An 18286-nucleotide genomic window follows, 5' to 3' on the forward strand; every position below is an offset into this window, starting at 1 on the left:
CTTCAACTGTGAGAGACAATCTAAAAAAAAAATCCATAAAATCTCTCTAAGGACACCAGGGACAAAATTGTAGACCTGCACAAGGTGGGGATGAGTCAACAGGCAAGCAGCTTGGTGAGAAGGCAACAACTGTTGGTGCAGTTATTAGAAAAAGCAAGAAACACAATATGACTGTCAATCTTCCTTGGTCTGGGGCTCCATGCAAGATCTCACCTCGTGGGGTAGGGATGACTCTGAGAAAGGTCAGGAATCAGCCCAGAACTACATGGGAGGACCTGGTCAATGACCTGAAGAGAGCTGGGACCACAGTCGCAAAGATTACATGAGTAACACACTACACCGTCATGGTTTAAAATCGTGCAGGGCAGCAAGGTCCCCCTACTCAAGCCAGCACATGTTCAGGCCCGTTTGAAGTTCACCAGTGACCATCTGTATGATCCCAAGGAGGCATCGGAGAAGGTCATGACATTGGATGCGACCAAAATAGAGCTTTTTGGTATCAACTCCACTCACTGGTTTTGGAGGATGAAAACAACCCCAAGAACACCGTCTCAACCGTGAAGCATGGGGGTGGAAACATCATACTTTGGGGGTGCTTTTTTGCAAAGGGGACAGGACGACTACATCGTATTGAAGGGAGGATGGATGGGGTCGTGTATCGCGAGACTTTGGCAAACAACCTCCTTCGCTCAGTAAGAGCATTGAAGATGGGTTGTAGCTGGGTCTTCCACCATGACAATGACCTGAAATACACAACCAGGGCAACTAAGGCTGTGGCTCTGTAAGAAGCATTTCAAGGTCCTGGAGTGGTCTAGCCAGTCTCCAGACCTGAACTCAACTCCATTCTGATGGTGATATGAGCCAAGGATAGTCTGGGCACAAGCCCACTATTTAACCACCTGACCATCACCTCCCCATTAACATTAATGTTGACTAGGCAGAGTGAAGTCCAGGCCCATTGGCCCTAGACCGTATCATGAGCCAGGTCCAAGATCCATTTCCAGTTGACCGAGTGGAATAACTGTCTTGTAAGAACACAGTGTGAAATGGACACAACTGCAGTTGAACTCATGCAGGTTCTAAGTTCTATGTCATCAATTCTCAAGCTATAAATCTCATTAAAATTAAAACAAAGTATCTACATGCTAAGAGACAACTGTGTGTGTGTGTGTGTGTGTGTGTGTGTGTGTGTGTGTGTGTGTGTGTGTGTGTGTGTGTGTGTGTGTGTGTGTGTCTCCTTTTCCTGTCCAAAGGGCACCTCAGAATTGAGCCATATTTGGCACACATAGTTTGACAAAGGGGTTGTGACATAGGCTTTTCAGCGCCTTAGTAGTAGTAGTAGTAATAGCAGCTGTCTGTTCTTGAGGCAGCTTTAGTTGCGTTGCGCCCTTCCAGTTCTCTGGAATCCGGGATAGGTGGGAGGTGATAGCTTTGTCGGTGAAGATGACGTTGTCATCTCAGTCTCTGAATCAAACCCACCTTGGGGTGGGTAATCACTTAGTAAAAAAGTAAACCCTTAATAACTTTGTATCCATAAAGACAGCTGCTAATTGAATGAATGAATGTATGAATTTATTTATCAGGTAATTAATAAAGTGATAGAATAAAACCTGATGAAAGAAAACCTGTTTGGTTGTATCATAAAAATAGTGTAACTTGTGGGCTATCTTCTTTTTGTCTTTGCCTGCCAAAAAACATGGTAAATGGACTGCATTTATATAGTACGTTTCCATTTGTATTAGAAGCTCAGATCGCTTTACAATTATGCCTCACATTCACATAGACACGCCGATGCCAGGGTGATCTCATGCAAGGCCCTTGCTATACATTGGTAGCAACTAGGATTATGGACCTCGCCCAAGGGCCTTTAGCAATTTTCTGCTCTGGCTGGGTTTTGAACCGAGAATCCTCTAGTCTGAAACCCAGTGCTTAACCACGAGACTATTACCTACCAAAAACATACAGTCTATTGCCAAAAAGCAGGTAAATACCGTCATGTGGACTATATGTTACTACAGTTATGGCGCTGTGTGTGTGTGTGTGTGTGTGTGTGTGTGTGTGTGTGTGTGTGTGTGTGTGTGTGTGTGTGTGTGTGTGTGTGTGTGTGTGTGTGTGTGTGTGTGTGTGTCCAATTAATACGCCGCACCCAAACAGTTGGCGGCGGTAATGCGCCATGTTGATTTGCAAGCCGCCAAATAAACTCGACAGAAGAAGAACACGTTACTTCCTGATCACGTGATGCTAGAAAATGACAAGGTGGTGAGAAAAGGTCTTTCGTGACTGAAACAGAAGGTTCCGATTTTTCTGGAATTCTCTTCAAGTTCGACACGTTGGTACCTGGAGAACGAGCAAAATACGAATTACCGGCATTTAACGAGAACTGACGGTTACTCCTGGGATTGGACATAGGTAAAACGTCACTGAATTACAGGTTTTTGTCTCACAGTAAAGCTGCTAACAGCAGTTAGCCGCTGCTATTTCTCTGTTTCCTTTTAAGTATCATTAAATCCTCATTTTAACCATCCGTCAGATTTCACGCTAAATCACTGCGACATATGGTGGAAAAGATTTTATATCAGTAATTTATCGGCTGAGCCTGGCTTCGTTTTCTCCGTTCCACCTTAAGTGTCATAACGCCTGAAGGGGACGCTGTTGGCTTTCCTAGTTAAAACGCGGGGGGGGGGGGGGGGGGGAATGCGATCTTATGAAACGTTCAGAACTTCTTTGTCTTTTGGCTGCTCCCGTTAGGGGTCGCCACAGCAGATCAATCGTTTCCATCTCACCCTGTCCTCTGTATCTTCCTCTGTCACACCAACCACCTGCATGTCCTCTCTCAGTACATCCATGAGCCTCCTCTTTGGTCTCCCTCTTCTCCTCCTGCCTGGTGGCTCCATCCTCAGCATCCTTCTCCCTATATACACTGGGTCCCTCCTCTGCACATGTCCAAACCATCTCAATCTCGCCTCTCTGACTTTGTCTCCAAACCGTCCCACCTGAGCTGTCCCTCTGATATGTTCATTCCTAATCTTGTCCATTCTTGTCACTCCCAAAGAGAATCTCAACATCTTCAGCTCTGCCTCCTGTCTTTTTGTTAGTGCCACTGTCTCTAAACCATACAACATAGCTGGTCTCACTACTGTTTTGTAAATTTTCCCCTTCACTCTTGCTGATATTCTTCGGTCACAAATCACTCCTGCCACCTTTCTCCACCCACTCCACCCTGCCTGCACTCTCTTCTTCACCTCTCTACCACACTCTCCATTACTTTGAACAGTTGACCCCAAATATTTAAATTCATCTACTTTCACCACTTCTACTCCTTGTAACTGCACTATTCCACTGGGCTCCCTCTCGTTCACACACACGTACTCAGTCTTGCTTCTACTGACTTTCATTCCCCTTCTCTCCAAAGCATATCTCCACTTCTCCAGACTAGACTCAACTTGCTTTCTACTCTCACTACAGATCACAATGTCATCTGCAAACATCATAGTCCATGGGGACTCCTGTCTGATCTCATCTGTCAACCTGTCCATCACCACTGCAAACAAGAAAGGACTCAGAGCTGATCCTTGGTGTAATCCCACCTCCACCTTGAATGAGTGTCATTCCGACTGCGCATCTCACCGCTGTCACACTATTCTTGTACATGTCCTGTACTACCCTAACATACTTCTCTGCCACTCCAGACTTCCTCATACAATGCCACAGCTCTTCTCTTGGCACCCTATCATAAGCTTTTTCTAAGTCCACAAACACACAATATAACTCTTTGTCCTTCTCTGTACTTTTCCAACAGTATTCTCAGAGCAAACATTGCATCTGTAGTGCTCTTTCTTGGCATGAAACCATATTGCTGCTCACAGATCTTCACCTGTTTTCTAAGCCTAGCTTCTACTACTCTTTCCCATAACTTCATGCTGTGGCTGATCAGCTTTATGCCTCTGTAGTTACTGCAGCTCTGCACATCACCCTTGTTCTTGAAAATAGGAACCAGCACACTTCGTCTCCACTCCTCAGGCATCCTCTCACTTTCCAAGATTTTATTAAACAATCTGGTTAGAAACTCTACTGCCATCTGTCCTAGACATTTCCATGCCTCCATTGGAATGTCATCTGGACCAACTGCCTTTCCACTCTTCATCCTCTTCATAGCAGCCCTCACTTCTTCCTTGCTAATCTCTTTTACTTCCTGATTTACTTCTCACCACATCATCCAGCCTTTTCTCTCGCTCATTTTCTTTATTCATCAACTCTTCGAAATATTCCCTCCACCTTCTCAGCACACACTCCTCACTTGTCAGCACATTACCATGTGCATCTTTTACCACCCTAACCTGCTGCACATCCTTTCCAGCTCTGTCCCTTTGTCTGGCCAATCGGTACAAGTCCTTTTCTCCTTCCTTACTATTCAACTTCTTGTACAGCTCGCAGAACACAGATCAGAATATCTCGTCACAGTGACATCTAGCGGCAAAATGCTTGTTTAATTTTACAAAGATTCCCAAATACAGTTTCAATAATAAGGTCTAACATAGCCACACTTACCGCACCGTAAAAGATTACATTCAAATGTTCACTTGGATCTGCTGTGTCATCTGTAAAGCTCATTATTACAGCCACTGATGCACTTTAAAGTCATTTTCATGTGGCTGCAATTTCAGAAAAACAAAAATTTGTTTGTACGTGTATTGTTACATTTTTGTGACGTCAAGCTGCCAGGCTCACAGCTGCAAAGAGACCTGACCTTAAATTGCAATTCATTATTTTATTGTTCACCTGTCTGTCTCTCACACATACACCTGAGTCCAAAGTGTGTGCAAATTACATCCGATTTGATCTGTGTATGAAGCATGTAGTCTGTGTGCTTCCACCGGCAGAACACAGCAGCATAATTCCCCAAAGTCAAAGCTTGCTTCCTCATCTGTCTGCAGCAGACCAGGGTTTAAAAAAATTGTGGTTTTGGTCACTGAATGGTCCAGAAATGATGTAAATAATAATCTTTTGAATTTCAATCTTCAGTGGGCCACAGCATAGCTGTCAGGATATGTGCAAAGTCATGTTGATGGCTTGTATGCAAGATGGTCTGCTGCAGTGCATCCAGTAGGGGAGACCGGGCTTGGTTGTTACCCTCTTCACAGTGCTTATAGGTTACCGTAGTCTTGTTTGAAGGTGGGCGATTAAAGGGTTAAAATGACGAATGAGCGTGTTCACAATGCTGGGCATCGAAACCAAATACCTTAAATTCAAGTTTCAGAAACAGAGAAAACTCATTTCTCAAAGATGTTATTGACCTTATTGTTTTGCCACTGCTCCTAGGAATCTGTCAAGACAAATTCAGGTGGCTGATGTGTTGAATAGTCCCACAGTGAGCATTAATTGACCCAAAAATACAATGTTTTTTCCAAAAAAAAAAAGTGTAACATCTTTGATATAATGTAAATTCAGCTGGACAGAAATAAGATGTACACCTCTTAATCATTATGAAACATCCTATTTACAGCAGCCTTATTGTTTCTAGTTTCCATTGATATATGACGTGGTACTTTCGGGGCAATTACAGCTGGTCCAGCTTGTTTTTTTTCAATGACGCATAATGCAAAAATACCAAAATTTACCGTACACACAGGTCACCTTGCATTTAGTGGATAAAAAATACATGTTAAAACTTCTGGAAGTACCAAAAACACCTATTGGTTGATCGAAAGAGTTGACAAAAAAAACAACTTTTCATTAGATTTTTGAAATTTGATACTGTAGTCCTTTTATTTTGGGCATATTTTTTTCCGTCCCACAGTGTCCGTCCATAACGCTACACGTTGCTCCTCACTGTGGGAAGATAAAAAAATGTTGACTTAAGTGTGATGAAGACCTACCCACAAGCATACTCTATAATGACATCCATGAAAAAAAATTAAAGTGGCCAAATCCCCACAACCAGTGAATCATTTCCATCCCACAAAATGTCCGTCCGTCACATGTGACGGACAAATATGTTGTGGGACATTTTTCCTTTGGTACTGTGCATTTGTATGGAAAAGGTATCATTTGTATGTATAATTTTTGCATAGTCACAGCGTTTACAACAGATATTTGGGCAATTCTGCGGTAATGGAATTACAATCTGAGCTAATCTGTCGTGGTTAGATGCCATATGTCCAGATTTTGCTGCTGTTGTAATTCCGTTACCATAGAATTGCCCATTTGTGCATTTTTCACAAATTACATTTACTTTTGCATGATGACAGATCTCTTAAGGCTTATTGATTTTGTTCTTTTTATGGTATTGAATTTTCTTCATTTATTGACGATTTACATAGATGATTTATTATTTACACATATTTAACTTTGGGATATTGAAGGTTTCAAAGATGGAAATCATCATTTTGTTCCCACAGTGTCCATCTGTTACATGTACAGTCGAGAGCTCAGTCTAATATTATTAGTCATTTTAAGTAATCTGTCTTTTAAAGATGAAATTGGTCAAGTACTGATTACATGTTTATGCTTCATTGAATTTAGGGCCCCTCAGATTAATTACTTGCAATATATCACTTTAGAATGAAGCAGCAATGCAAGTGTAGAAGCACCAAGTGCAGTTCAATGAGTGCATGCTACGTGCAGTGTCACACGGTGCAAGTTGTAAACATGTTTATTTTGATCGGTGGCTTCACAATCCTCATTTGGACTGGAAATCTTGAACTGTACAGATATAGCCCTACTCTATAAAGCTTTCTGAAGGTGAATCACCACGAGTTTCCTGATTTTCCATCAGTTCACATTCTTTCAAAAGCTGTTTGTCAAATTTGACTTTTGATAAGTAAAAAATGCATGTGTCAATTATTCTAGGGTGTGCTGAGGTTGGTTTTAGGATGATTCCTTTTTATGCACATCCTGCTATGATTTCCCTTTAAATTCACATCCCACTCTGATAAATCAAGATGGCTACTACATGCATGGCGGCCATATTGATTTTATTTTCTGCCTTATAAATCTTAAAAATGCCCGGTCCTTTTGTTTTCATTTTCTTAAATGTATGTTAGGGTGGTAAGGATGTTTCATATAGATTTGTGGCATGCGCCAATAAGATGCCCCCATGGCAGCCATCTTGATTTTGGTTTCCACTAAATAACTTGTTAATATCTTGTCAATTTGTTTTCATTTCAAGGTATGTTTGGGTGGTTAAAGGGACACTTTCCTCATCAGTGTTCACCCCTAAAATAAGAGATTATATATTGAAATAGTGACAACTTATTAAAAACAAGATTTGCAATAGATTATCTTAATTTTTATGATTTAAAAAAAAACTGACCAGCCTTCCATGTGCTACATGTATGAAGTCACAATATTGTAAAATATGTGGTTTATATATTCACTGAGAATTTTTGATATGTCCCACAGTGTCTATCCATCACATGCACATTGTCCCACAGTGTCCATCCATCACAGATGTTTCAGCACATTCTCTAGAAAAAATTATGCTCCTTCCTGCATAAGGATTGGGCACTACAAAGGATATGTTTCAAACACAGTTAGGTTTATTCTTCTATCTTCTGGTTTTATCACAAAATAAATAAATGGTAAATGGACTGCATTTATATAGCGCTTTTCCATCTGCATCAGACGCTCAAAGCGCTTTACAAATAATGCCTCACATTCACCCCGATGTCAGGGTGCTGCCATACAAGGCACTCACTACACACCGGGAGCAATAGGGGATTAAAGACCTTGCCCAAGGGCCTTTAGTGATTTTCCAGTCAGGCTGGGATTTGAACTGAGGATCTTCTGGTCTCAAGCCCAACGGCTTAACCACGAGACCATCACCTCCCCTAAGTAAGAAACTGGCTTAGATTTGAGCTACATAGTGCACACCAGCCTTGATGTTTGTTTTCACAGTTCAAGTTTGTATTTAAGTTTCTTTGTTGGCAATTTACCCTTAATAAAGTTACTGTAAAATATGTGGTCTATAATTTGACTGATCATTTTTGATGGTGTATATGTCCCACAGTGTCTGTCTGTCACATGCACATTGTCCCACAGTGTCTGTCCATCACAGATATTTCAACACATTCTCTACATAAAACTTTACCCCTTCCAGCAAAACCTCTTGCATCAGGCTTGGGCACTACAGAAGGCATGTTTCAAACAGTTATTTTTTTTTCTTCGTCTTCTTTCTTCTGGTTTTGTTTTTACAGCAAGTGAAATAATGGACCTGTTTAAAAAAAAAAAAAAAAAAAATCAAACTTAACACATTGTTTCTTACACTGCTGCATGGTGCAACAACTGGCATCAATGAAACTGTGCAGGAAGTTAGCATAGTTCCATACCCATTTGGAAATGTCTTTTGATCATCTATAAATAGACACTTTTGTGGGGCAGGGATAATTATTTTGGCAAAATATTCCAGTTTATGGGCCTTTTCATGCAAAAAAGCGATCAGGATTTTATTCAGAGAATAAAGATTGTTTAAAAAAATACATTCTCAAGACCCTCGTGGTCCATACTTAAAAACAAATACATGTTCCACCTGTTTTGAAGAATTTTTTTTTTTTCCACTGTTGCTGTTACATTTTGATGCCCAGCTTGGTGAACACGCTCAAATGCGATAATTCCACTTTTGGGGCAGCCCCATTATCACCCAGTCACTTATCTGCCCCTGTCAGAAGCATGGCACTTTCTCTGACATTGATTTAATTCAGAACCACAACTATTTTCACAGACGTATCGAACATGTTTGATACTGACTGATAGGCCGTGACATTCCAGGACAGGGGCGGATTTGGGCCATGGCCATAACAGCACAGCATGGTCCGTGTGTGCTGTTTTTGGTCCAACTTCACTTATTTACATTATATCTCACTAAAACTTGGCTACACAACCTCTCACATTTGCCTCGTCTTCCCTTCTCCGCTGGGAACTGAAAAAACTGTGTTTTTTGGAACTGCTTTGATGATTGCCGCCAAAATCAAAAGAGCATTACCATCTTTCCGTGTAAAGTGGTGCTATGTTTGTGTTGCGCAATGGTAGGCTGGCCGCGAAAGTAGTCATATCCCACGATATTGCTCATTGGTTCAAGTCTCACAACGGTAACCTATTATAGTCACACTAGATTTTGACATTATGTTAGCAGACATTTTGGCTTGACGTCTTGCTAACTTTACATTGGTCATTTTGTGGAACACACAAAACATTGAGGTATTTCAATATTTGTAATTTTTATGGGTCAGAGTAGTTTTTCATGTTTTTTGTGTTAAAATCTTCAAGGATATTAGTCACTTAAAAATCCAAATTAGAAAAAAAACATAGAGGCAATTAGATTAAAGTAAAAGAAAACCCACTGATAATTTACAATTGGGTTGGTAGATTATGATATTGAGAGCCCATAAAAGTTGTAGGCATGTGTGATCATTTTGTATGGCTGGTCTAAAGCCACCAGCAGGCGGCCATGCCGGCTACTATAATAGCGATGTGTGATGTCACATGGGCACAGAGGTTCACAACTCCGCCAGTGTCGCTCTTCACTATAGAAGGGGCAAACAACGTAAGCGGCAATCAACATCCCGGATCGATACCGACGTAATTTGTGGATCGGAATTTCCTGATCCAACCTGCAGGATTTTCCGATACTGGAGAGAAACCACGTCTGTGAGACCTCTCTCATGGTCTCTGCGGTTTACTGCTGAACCGAAGAAGGGGAAGGGGAGTGGGAGGTTTCTGTGCTGAAGGCAAGCTGTTTCTTCCATGCACTGCACCAGAGACGAGTTTTAATCCACCAGTAATGGCAAATTTTCGCCCGGCTCTTGGGTTCAAATGATCTGTGCCGCAGAGCATGGAGTTTCCAAAAAATGAACTGAATTGTTACTGGAAATCAGCCGCTTCAACGTCCCAAGGCTGTGATGTGAAACGCTTTCACAGCAGCTCTGAGCGCAGCTGAGGAGGACAGCCTAACAGAGATTCACTTTCTCTCCACTGAACGGGAAAACCACCAAAATCCTTCAGTGTTTATCCAGAGTTACTCCCGTGAGCGCCGCTGATTATACATTTAGAAATTTAGGTTATTTTACATTTGAAAAGCTTTCTGTTTGCTCAGCAGGAAAACAGCAAGCGAGGGAGAGACAGAGAGAGAGCGGGGAAGAGAGAGAGCTAGAGAGGGAGAGATGACTTTTACCTCAATGCGTGTTCGCCATAGCTTTTTGTGCCCATGCCACGTCACAGCAGTGCCGCAAGTGATTCCAGCGTTTTTCCCTGATTGGCTGAAATTGTCAATGGCAGTATTTATGAAATTGTTAAATTCTGCTTAAATGCCAACTTTCAGAGGCGGATATTTCAGTTGTAAAAGCTCCTTATTTTCATATGCATCATCGTTACTTTATAGCACAGTCTATCTTCCCAGCTGTATTTTGTCAGTGGGTTTCTTTTCCTTTAAATTAGAGAGAACTTTATTGATCCCTTGGGAAGACTCCCTCAGGGAAATTGATGTTCCAGCAGTATTGTATAGCAGCACACAGGGTAAATAGCACACAGATCAAAAGTGAAAGTTAAAAACAAAGTTTCCAAATATAAATACCAGACATACTGATTTACTGGCTACTAATGTTCCTCTCCTTCCTGTCCTCTGTCTTCCTGTTACTCCTCCCCCTCAGTGACAATTTGTACAATCGGATGACCTGAGAGACAAAGGAGTCCAGAGAAACCCTGACTTTTCTCTTTTTCTTGTTTGTAGTTGTTCCTCTGCTGTTACTGTAAATCTGATTTTTTTTTTTTTTTTTTTTTTTTTTTTTTTCTCAGGATGGGCTGCTTCTGTATTTCGGTGTATTGAGAATAGATGCCCACAGACGGCATTATTACCTTCACTGACTGATTGCAGAGAAAGCACTTCGAAAGTAAGTAAAACTGTGAATGTCAAGGTAGTATGATTGACAGTTGCTTCAGCCAATAATGTGCACCCAAGTCTGTCAGGAGATGGGGCAGTTAAAAAAAACGTTATAGTTTGTTTGTCTTCCTCACTGTTTTAGGTGTCTGCACATTCTCTTGACAACTATTATTAAATGACAGTGCTAACAGGAGGCAGGCCTTGGCAATGAGTGTGCGTTCTGGTCTCCCATTGGCTGAGGAGGCCCGTGACGAAGGGATGGAAAAAGGTATGTTCAGTATTTATGATAAGAGCAAATGCATTCTTTTCCAAGAAAAAAAAAAACTTTTTTTTTTAAAAGACAAAATTGTTTTGACATAATCAGGGGTGCCGAAGTTCGGTCCTCGAGATCTACCTTCCTGACACTCTTAAGGCCCATTTACACGAGCATGCCTTTGCTTCACGCAACAGCATGACCTGTGCCATGATGATCCCACCCGCTGTGTTCACAGCTGGACGCCGTTCTTTGTTCTACCGGCTGCCACGTGCTCTGCGCTTGATGCTGCGTATAGAAAATAATTATTTTGTGGCGGATTAATCATTTTTTCTGCAAATTGGCCGTTGAAAACGGCTCTAATCACTTCCTGAATCACAGAGAAGGCTGCAGCCGGAGCCGTTCGCGCGCACACCTAACAAGCTGCAGAAAGCATTTTCAGCCGTCTAAAAAGGTAATTATTTGTCTTGTTTACGTTGTCATGGTTTGTGTTCTTTGCTTCTTGTGTGCAGCTGTTAAAGTATGTTTATAACAGATTTAACTTCTTGTTATAATCCTTCAGATGAGCTGCGTTCTGATGCGATCTGCTGATGTCACCACTCACTCTGTTCACTTCTTGTTTACTCTACTTGATGAGCTGCACGTCGTGTTGGGGATTAGATGTTGCTACATGACTTGAAATGAAAGAGCTCTTCAAGTACGAACTCAGCACCACTCCATTTGGAATTGCTAGTACAGATGGAAGCCTGAGAAAATGTGACAAGTCTGTCCTTCTCAAATTCTTGGAGTCCACTACCAAGCCACTCACGACAGTGAAGAAGACTTCAAGGAGCTGTGCTGTCTTTGATCTGATGGCAGTTGTTTGGGCTTTGTCATCTGCTGCTTCAGGCTGTAGAACCTTTGGAGAGTATGCAGAAGTTCTACTTAAGACAATACTAAGGAAGGCAGATCATGCACAGCGCATTGATGTTGTATGTGACAGATATGATCGACCCGAATCTATCAAACAGGGTGAGCGTGATCGGAGGAATAACAGCAAATCTCCACTGCTCATTTACATACATAGCCCAGAGACAAAACTTCCCAAACAATGGAACGGGTATCTGTCACATGCCTCTAACAAGGAAGCACTGGCCGATTTTCTGCAGACTTCTTGGATAAAGATGGGAGAACAAATTGATCCTGGGCAGGTATTATATACCGCTGGATGCACAAAGAATGATGGACAGAAATGTTATGCTATCTTCTCCACTGGGTCATCTGAAGAGAAAGTTGATCTACTCTGCAATCACGAGGAAGCAGATACGAGGATGGTGTTTCACACATGGCATGCCCTGTACAATACATTGGACTGTGTTGTAATACACAGTCCAGACACCGATGTCCTGGTGATCTGTGTTGCTCATACTAACCAACTGCCAGGCAGAGTCTTCTTCAGTACAGGGGTAGGAGACAAGCATCGCTTCATGGATGTAATTGACATCAGGAAACGGTTAGGAGAGGTCATGGCCAAGAATTTGCTATCATTGCATTCTCTTACAGGGTGCGACATAACTTCGTCTTTTTACGGTATAAGGAAGCAGAGAGCCATACAAATATTGCAGTGGGATCCTGCTGTTCTGAATGACATGGGATCAAGTTTCAGCCCCTCACCAGAAGTACTGGAGCATGGAGAACAATTCGTAGTGAGGTGTTACTCTGGAAATGACCATCCAATGTTGGTAAATGACTACGTTACATCAAATTCCTGAAGTCACAAACGAAATCCCAGACCGTGCCTCCCTGTAAAACTACTCTGGTTCTGCACATTAGAAGAGCTACCTATCAAGCAGCTATCTGGAACCGAACTCTGGAGTCTATGCCAGAGGTGCCCTCACCAACGGAACATGGCTGGGACAAGAACATTCAGCCAGTGTTGACTGATGGAACAGCCGCACCAAAGAAACTGTAATAACTTCACACCTGCAGATGTAAAGTGGAATGCACTCAGCATGCAGGAAGAGTGGTATTCCTTGCACTGCTGCTTGTGGTTCTGGCCCAGAAACATGTTCACATTCTTCTATCGATGATGAAGACGACAACAATGATGATGACGACTACGTCGATGACCCCCCCCCCTTATCTACATCAGTATATTAAAAGTATAAAGTCATATGAGCTCAAACCAGTTGCATCAACCAGTGTGTGGCCCATAGTTTAGATGGGTCCACCATATGTGGACACACATCATAATAATTATCACCCTTTGAAATCCATGTACCTTGGTCTTGTATCATAAACGGATTAGCAGATGGGGTTTGTCAAACTGGGATTACCAGATTTGATTGTGGCCAATGATTGTAGAATACTTTAATAATTGAAGGTGGCTCTTAGAAGTTTCTCCAGTTTTACATATCATTTTTGATACAATAAGGGAAAGTATTGATGTTGGTAGGGTAGGGGTTTAGGTGTTAGTATTGGATTAATGTGATTAAAGCCGAAGACAATACACTGTATTTCTAGCATTGCAAATGGGTGACTGAGATCCGTGAGTCAACACTTTATTTAGTTAAGGCGGCATTATACATGCATTATACAATCCTGAATAAGTTTGCATCGGAAAGGGGTGGGTTTTAAATAAACAGAATGCATTAATTATTGTTTTGTATCGGAAAGGTGGGAAAATTGGGTTACAGAATAATTAAGTTTTGCATCGGAATGGGTGGACTTCAACAAATTGGGTTACCTAATGTATTGTTAAATCCTGATTAAGTTTTGTAGAGAAGGTTTGGGTTTAAATAAGGTTCCGGTGTTCTTTCTGTTCTGCTTGCCTGTTGTGCTTGCACATGTATGTGTTGATGTTTAGTTAGATTAGCATAAGAAAACAAGAAATGGGCAGGTAAAAAGATTTACACGACTAATGGTATTAAGGTAAATAACCATCAAAGATTATCACCCCATCGATTATAGAATAGACAAAACAATATCCCTATTCCTAAATAGTTAACTATACCATGTACACAGTGTCGACTAATTTTACACGTCAAATTTTTTTAAATATGGACTTTTAATATGATATTACCGGTATTAATATATAATGCCTAGTTTTATCAGAAATAGTTCTTGAGTCAACACAGTATTTTACACATTTGTTACAGGGTTCATTTACCATTGCTATTGTTATTGTTCTTCTCATTCTCACTATTTTGAAAAAATAAATGTGGCCATTGACTGGTCTTGACAAAAGCGTCGCTTTATCTTTAGTAATTAAAGATGTACTTTTCATCAGTCTCATAGCTCTTTTTACATGTTCCCGACCTTAAAAAAACATGTTCGGCGGCTAGTTTGTCACATAAAAATGGCCAGTCAAACATTTATTCTTCAGGAATCCAAATTTGGTTTGGTTTCACAAGATGACCTTGAAATGACCTTGAAAGGTCATTTGAAGGTCACACTGGAATTTGATGAGATAGTATCACATTTATAACCAAAATAAACAATTCCAACCATGGTAAGATGAAACGGTGCGATCATAATAGCGCTAAACATTTCAACACCTCAATTATGGTCAGAAGCGGCTTTCCCCCAGGTTTGACAATACATGTATGATGTGTAATCATAGCAACGGGCAATCATGGTGTAATCCCAAATTGCTTCCAATGTGAAGTGCATTGACTGCCCTTTCCAACAATACCATATAGTCCTTGCTGGTATGGAGCATATTATTTAAAAGGAAAGTTTTACATATGCAATGTGATGGCGCTCGTGAACACTGAAAGTGTCACTTTTACATCTATGTTCAAGGTCATCCCAAGGTCACATACTGCAGCCAATGGTAATAAGTGATAGGTAGTCATGATGTTCCATTCCTCCTCTCTCAACATACCAACTTTGGAGTCAATCGGTCATTCCTTTTAGATATCAGAAGCAATCAAAGAGAAACACTCCATTATTGGACTGTAAATCCCAGATCACAGGCTGTTTCAGGTCATTGACCATTGAAGGCTGTTTCCATGGCAATGGCTCAGGGTCTCATTTTTTTATGAATGTGAAATTTGAACCCCTCAGGGGATTACCTTTCCAATGGTACCACATTTGTCCTAAAATATACTTTGACACACACACTCCAAAAATAAGGGTCTTTTGGGGGGTTGGCTTCTAGACCAACAGGTCGTGATGTCGTGAAGCAAAAGCATGCTCGTGTAAATGCCCCTTTACTTGTCTCCCTGCTCCAACAAACCTGAATCCAGTGAAAGGCTCAGTAAAAGCCTGCTAATGGGTCTTTTAACGGATTCACGTGTTGAAACAGGGAGACAACTAAGAGTGTCAGGAAGGTAGATCTCAAGGACCGAACTTGGGCCCCCTGATTTAAATGTGTTAATAAGTTGGGCTATAGTCCAACCTGGACCTTAGTGTTGATCCAGGACAATCACAATCCAAGACACTCTGATTCCTCACTCAGCTACTTAACTGCTGTAATCACGGTATCTATTGATTCCACAAAGAACACAGCATTGTCCACAAAGTCAAGCTCAGCAAACCTTTCCTCAGCAACAAAAGCACCTTAGTCACTGGTTTCCACAAGCCAAACCCAACACCCAGTCCATACCAACATTGTCAGTGTCAGCAATGTCAGAACCAGAACACACCCCTGAGGAACACCAGAATTCACTGTGATGAAGTCAGAAACTCCACCACAACTTAATAGAGCTCTCACAGTTCCTCAGTATAGGCAGGATATGATGTATAGGAACTCGACGGAATCCCACAAATTTCAGGCTGTGCCAGGGAATGCTATAGTCAGAAGAACAGTTTGAGACTAAAGCCTATTCCAAGCAGACCACGCAGTACATGATGATGCACTAGAAATGCACATTTTGCCACTGCCATACAGAAACACAAGTCCTATTGCAGGGTGTGCAGAAAAACTGCAATGTGAGTGTGTGTGTTAGAGCAATGAGACTGTAGGCAGCACTTCCAGCGTGTTAAAAAGCTCTGACGTGACCCTTACCAAATTTCCAATATTGCATCATAATGTGTGTTGCGTGGTGTTATAAAGATGTTATTACAAGCAGAGACACAGGTAGAGGCGCACACTATTGCACACAAGCCAAATAGGAGCAGCCAAAAAGAAAGAATTAATGACGCACTCATGGTGGCCAAAGTCCACTGGACTTCATAAAGACTTTGTATGAGGGGGAGATGCATATTTCTTTTGTTGAAACCCAAAATAAGACAAAACATCCCGAAGTAAAGCTGCACACCAATAAATGACCTGGCTTCCAAGCAATGAGTTGGTAGGCAATTAATTATTTATTTATTTATTTTGGGGGGGGGGGGTGTTGCTAACTTGATGGTTGCTATCCAGGACCCAGGGCAGGTCCAAGGTCTGGATGTGGCACAGCTCATGCTTCCTGACCTGTTTTTAATGATGATGATGATGATGTCACTACATGTTACAGATTTACAGAGACAGAACCTACTCCTTGTCTTTCTCTTCCAGAGGTTTTTTCTCCTGTGCCTCCATGGAGCCCCTCCTCCTCCTCATCCTCTCCTTCTTCTTCTCCTCCACCATCTTTTCTTCCTCCTCTTTCATGTGCGTCCTCCTCTCTTACTTGTTTAGCGTCTTCTTCATCCTCCTCCTCCCCACTTGCACCTCCTTCATCCTTTGCCTTTCCTCTTTGTGCTGCTCCTTCTTCCACTCATTCTCCTCTCCCTCCTCTTCTGTTTTCCACTCTTCCTCTTTCTTCTGTCTGTTCTCCTTTGACTACTCTTTCTTGCACTTTATCTCCTGTCCCCTCATCTCTCCTTCCTTCACCCCCTTCTCATTCTGTTGTCAGTCCTTGCAGTCGTCCTTTTCCTCTTCCTCCTTTACCTTCTTTAACTCTTCCTCCTACCTCTTCTATTCCGCCTCCTCCTCCTCCTCCTCCTTCTTCTTGCCTCTGTGCATCCCTGTTGCCTCGCCTCCTTGCCTCCCACCGGGTGGAGGTGCGGCGAATCCTGCGGGGGGCACTGGCTTCCCTCAGCCGCCGTGTGTACTCCCTGGAGAGGAAAAGCAGAACAAAAAATAAAAGGAAAACTGGCAGACAGAAAGAGGAGGTGATCCAGCCTGGACACCTGGTAAGTCCCTCCCCCTGTCTTCCAGCTCCTCCCCTTGCACCACAGAACAATAGAGAGTCGGTTTCCCAGTGCCATGTTGATGTGCTTCTGAACATTCGTTTAGCTTCTAGAAAGTTGGTAGAATGGCGGAGTATAGGCCAAGAATGAAACCGTTAACTATTGGAGTGTTATTCATTTTAAGGTGTAGATCTAGGATTTTTTTTGTTTTGGGTGGTGGGGAGGGGGGTCTGTGTGCAGCTTCTTTTGACATTGCAAGATGGGATGAGCTGGCTTCTTCACTTATATAGGGTGACTGAAAGATAACAAACTGGGCTAGAAAACGGCAAATGATTTATTTATTTTACATTTTGTGAGCATCCAAACATTTATTTTCTACACCCGCTTACTCCAACTAAGGGTCACAGGGGACTGGAACCTATTCCGTCACTCATAGCGTATGAGGCGGGGTTCACCTTGGACAGGGTATCAGTCTATCACAGGGCCACATCTAGACAAACAAATATATTCACATCTGCACGCACACCTGCGGTCAGTTTAACGCATCGAATTCACCAAACAGAGCCACCATACTCTGCTTGAAAAAGACATTTAATTTGGTATCTATGTGGTTCAGCTGCATGGTGGCTTAGTGGTTAGCACTGTTGCCTCACAGCAAGAAGGTCATGGGATCACTTCCCACATGTCCTTTCTGTGTGGCGTTTGCATGTTCTCCCCATGTTCATGTGGGTTTTCTCTGGGAGTGGGAGGAAACCAGAGCATCCAAAGGCATGCAGGTTAGATGAATTGGTGACTCTAAGCCCCTTTCACACTGGGCCTGCTTCGAGTTGCTTCCTGTGGCGGCGTGACGATGCAGGAAAGTCTGCCTTCAGGTGCGCGCAGCAGGGGGTCAGAGAGGAGGTGAGGACACAGCCTGCGGGTTCTCTGCACAGAGGAATCAGAGTGCACAGTTTTGTGCACTCTGATTTCTCTTCTAGTTTATTTTTGTTCTTGTGCAGGGCTGCAAGTCTGTGCTCTGAGTTCTGTTATAGTTTATCTTTCGTCCTTTGACCAAGAAATGCGTG

The 18286-nt window shown here is 42.2% G+C and overlaps 1 protein-coding gene across 3 annotated transcripts in view; it reads left to right on the forward strand.

The window, feature by feature from the left end:
• Positions 1-2216: 2216 nt before the first annotated feature.
• wu:fi75a02 overlaps positions 2217-18286 on the forward strand; it is a 31830-nt gene continuing 15760 nt past the window's right edge. The window contains exons 1-4 of one of the 3 annotated variants that reach the window (XM_034192045.1): positions 2217-2409; positions 10789-10883; positions 11016-11141; positions 16609-17225. The gene's annotated coding sequence lies outside the window, so the exon portion shown is untranslated. The remainder of the gene's footprint in view (positions 2410-10788; positions 10884-11015; positions 11142-16608; positions 17226-18286) is intronic. The other 2 variants (XM_034192043.1, XM_034192044.1) reach the window with 2 other exon arrangements.

This window comes from Thalassophryne amazonica, chromosome 17 (genome assembly GCF_902500255.1).
Source record: "Thalassophryne amazonica chromosome 17, fThaAma1.1, whole genome shotgun sequence".
Taxonomy (NCBI): Eukaryota; Metazoa; Chordata; class Actinopteri; order Batrachoidiformes; family Batrachoididae; genus Thalassophryne; species Thalassophryne amazonica.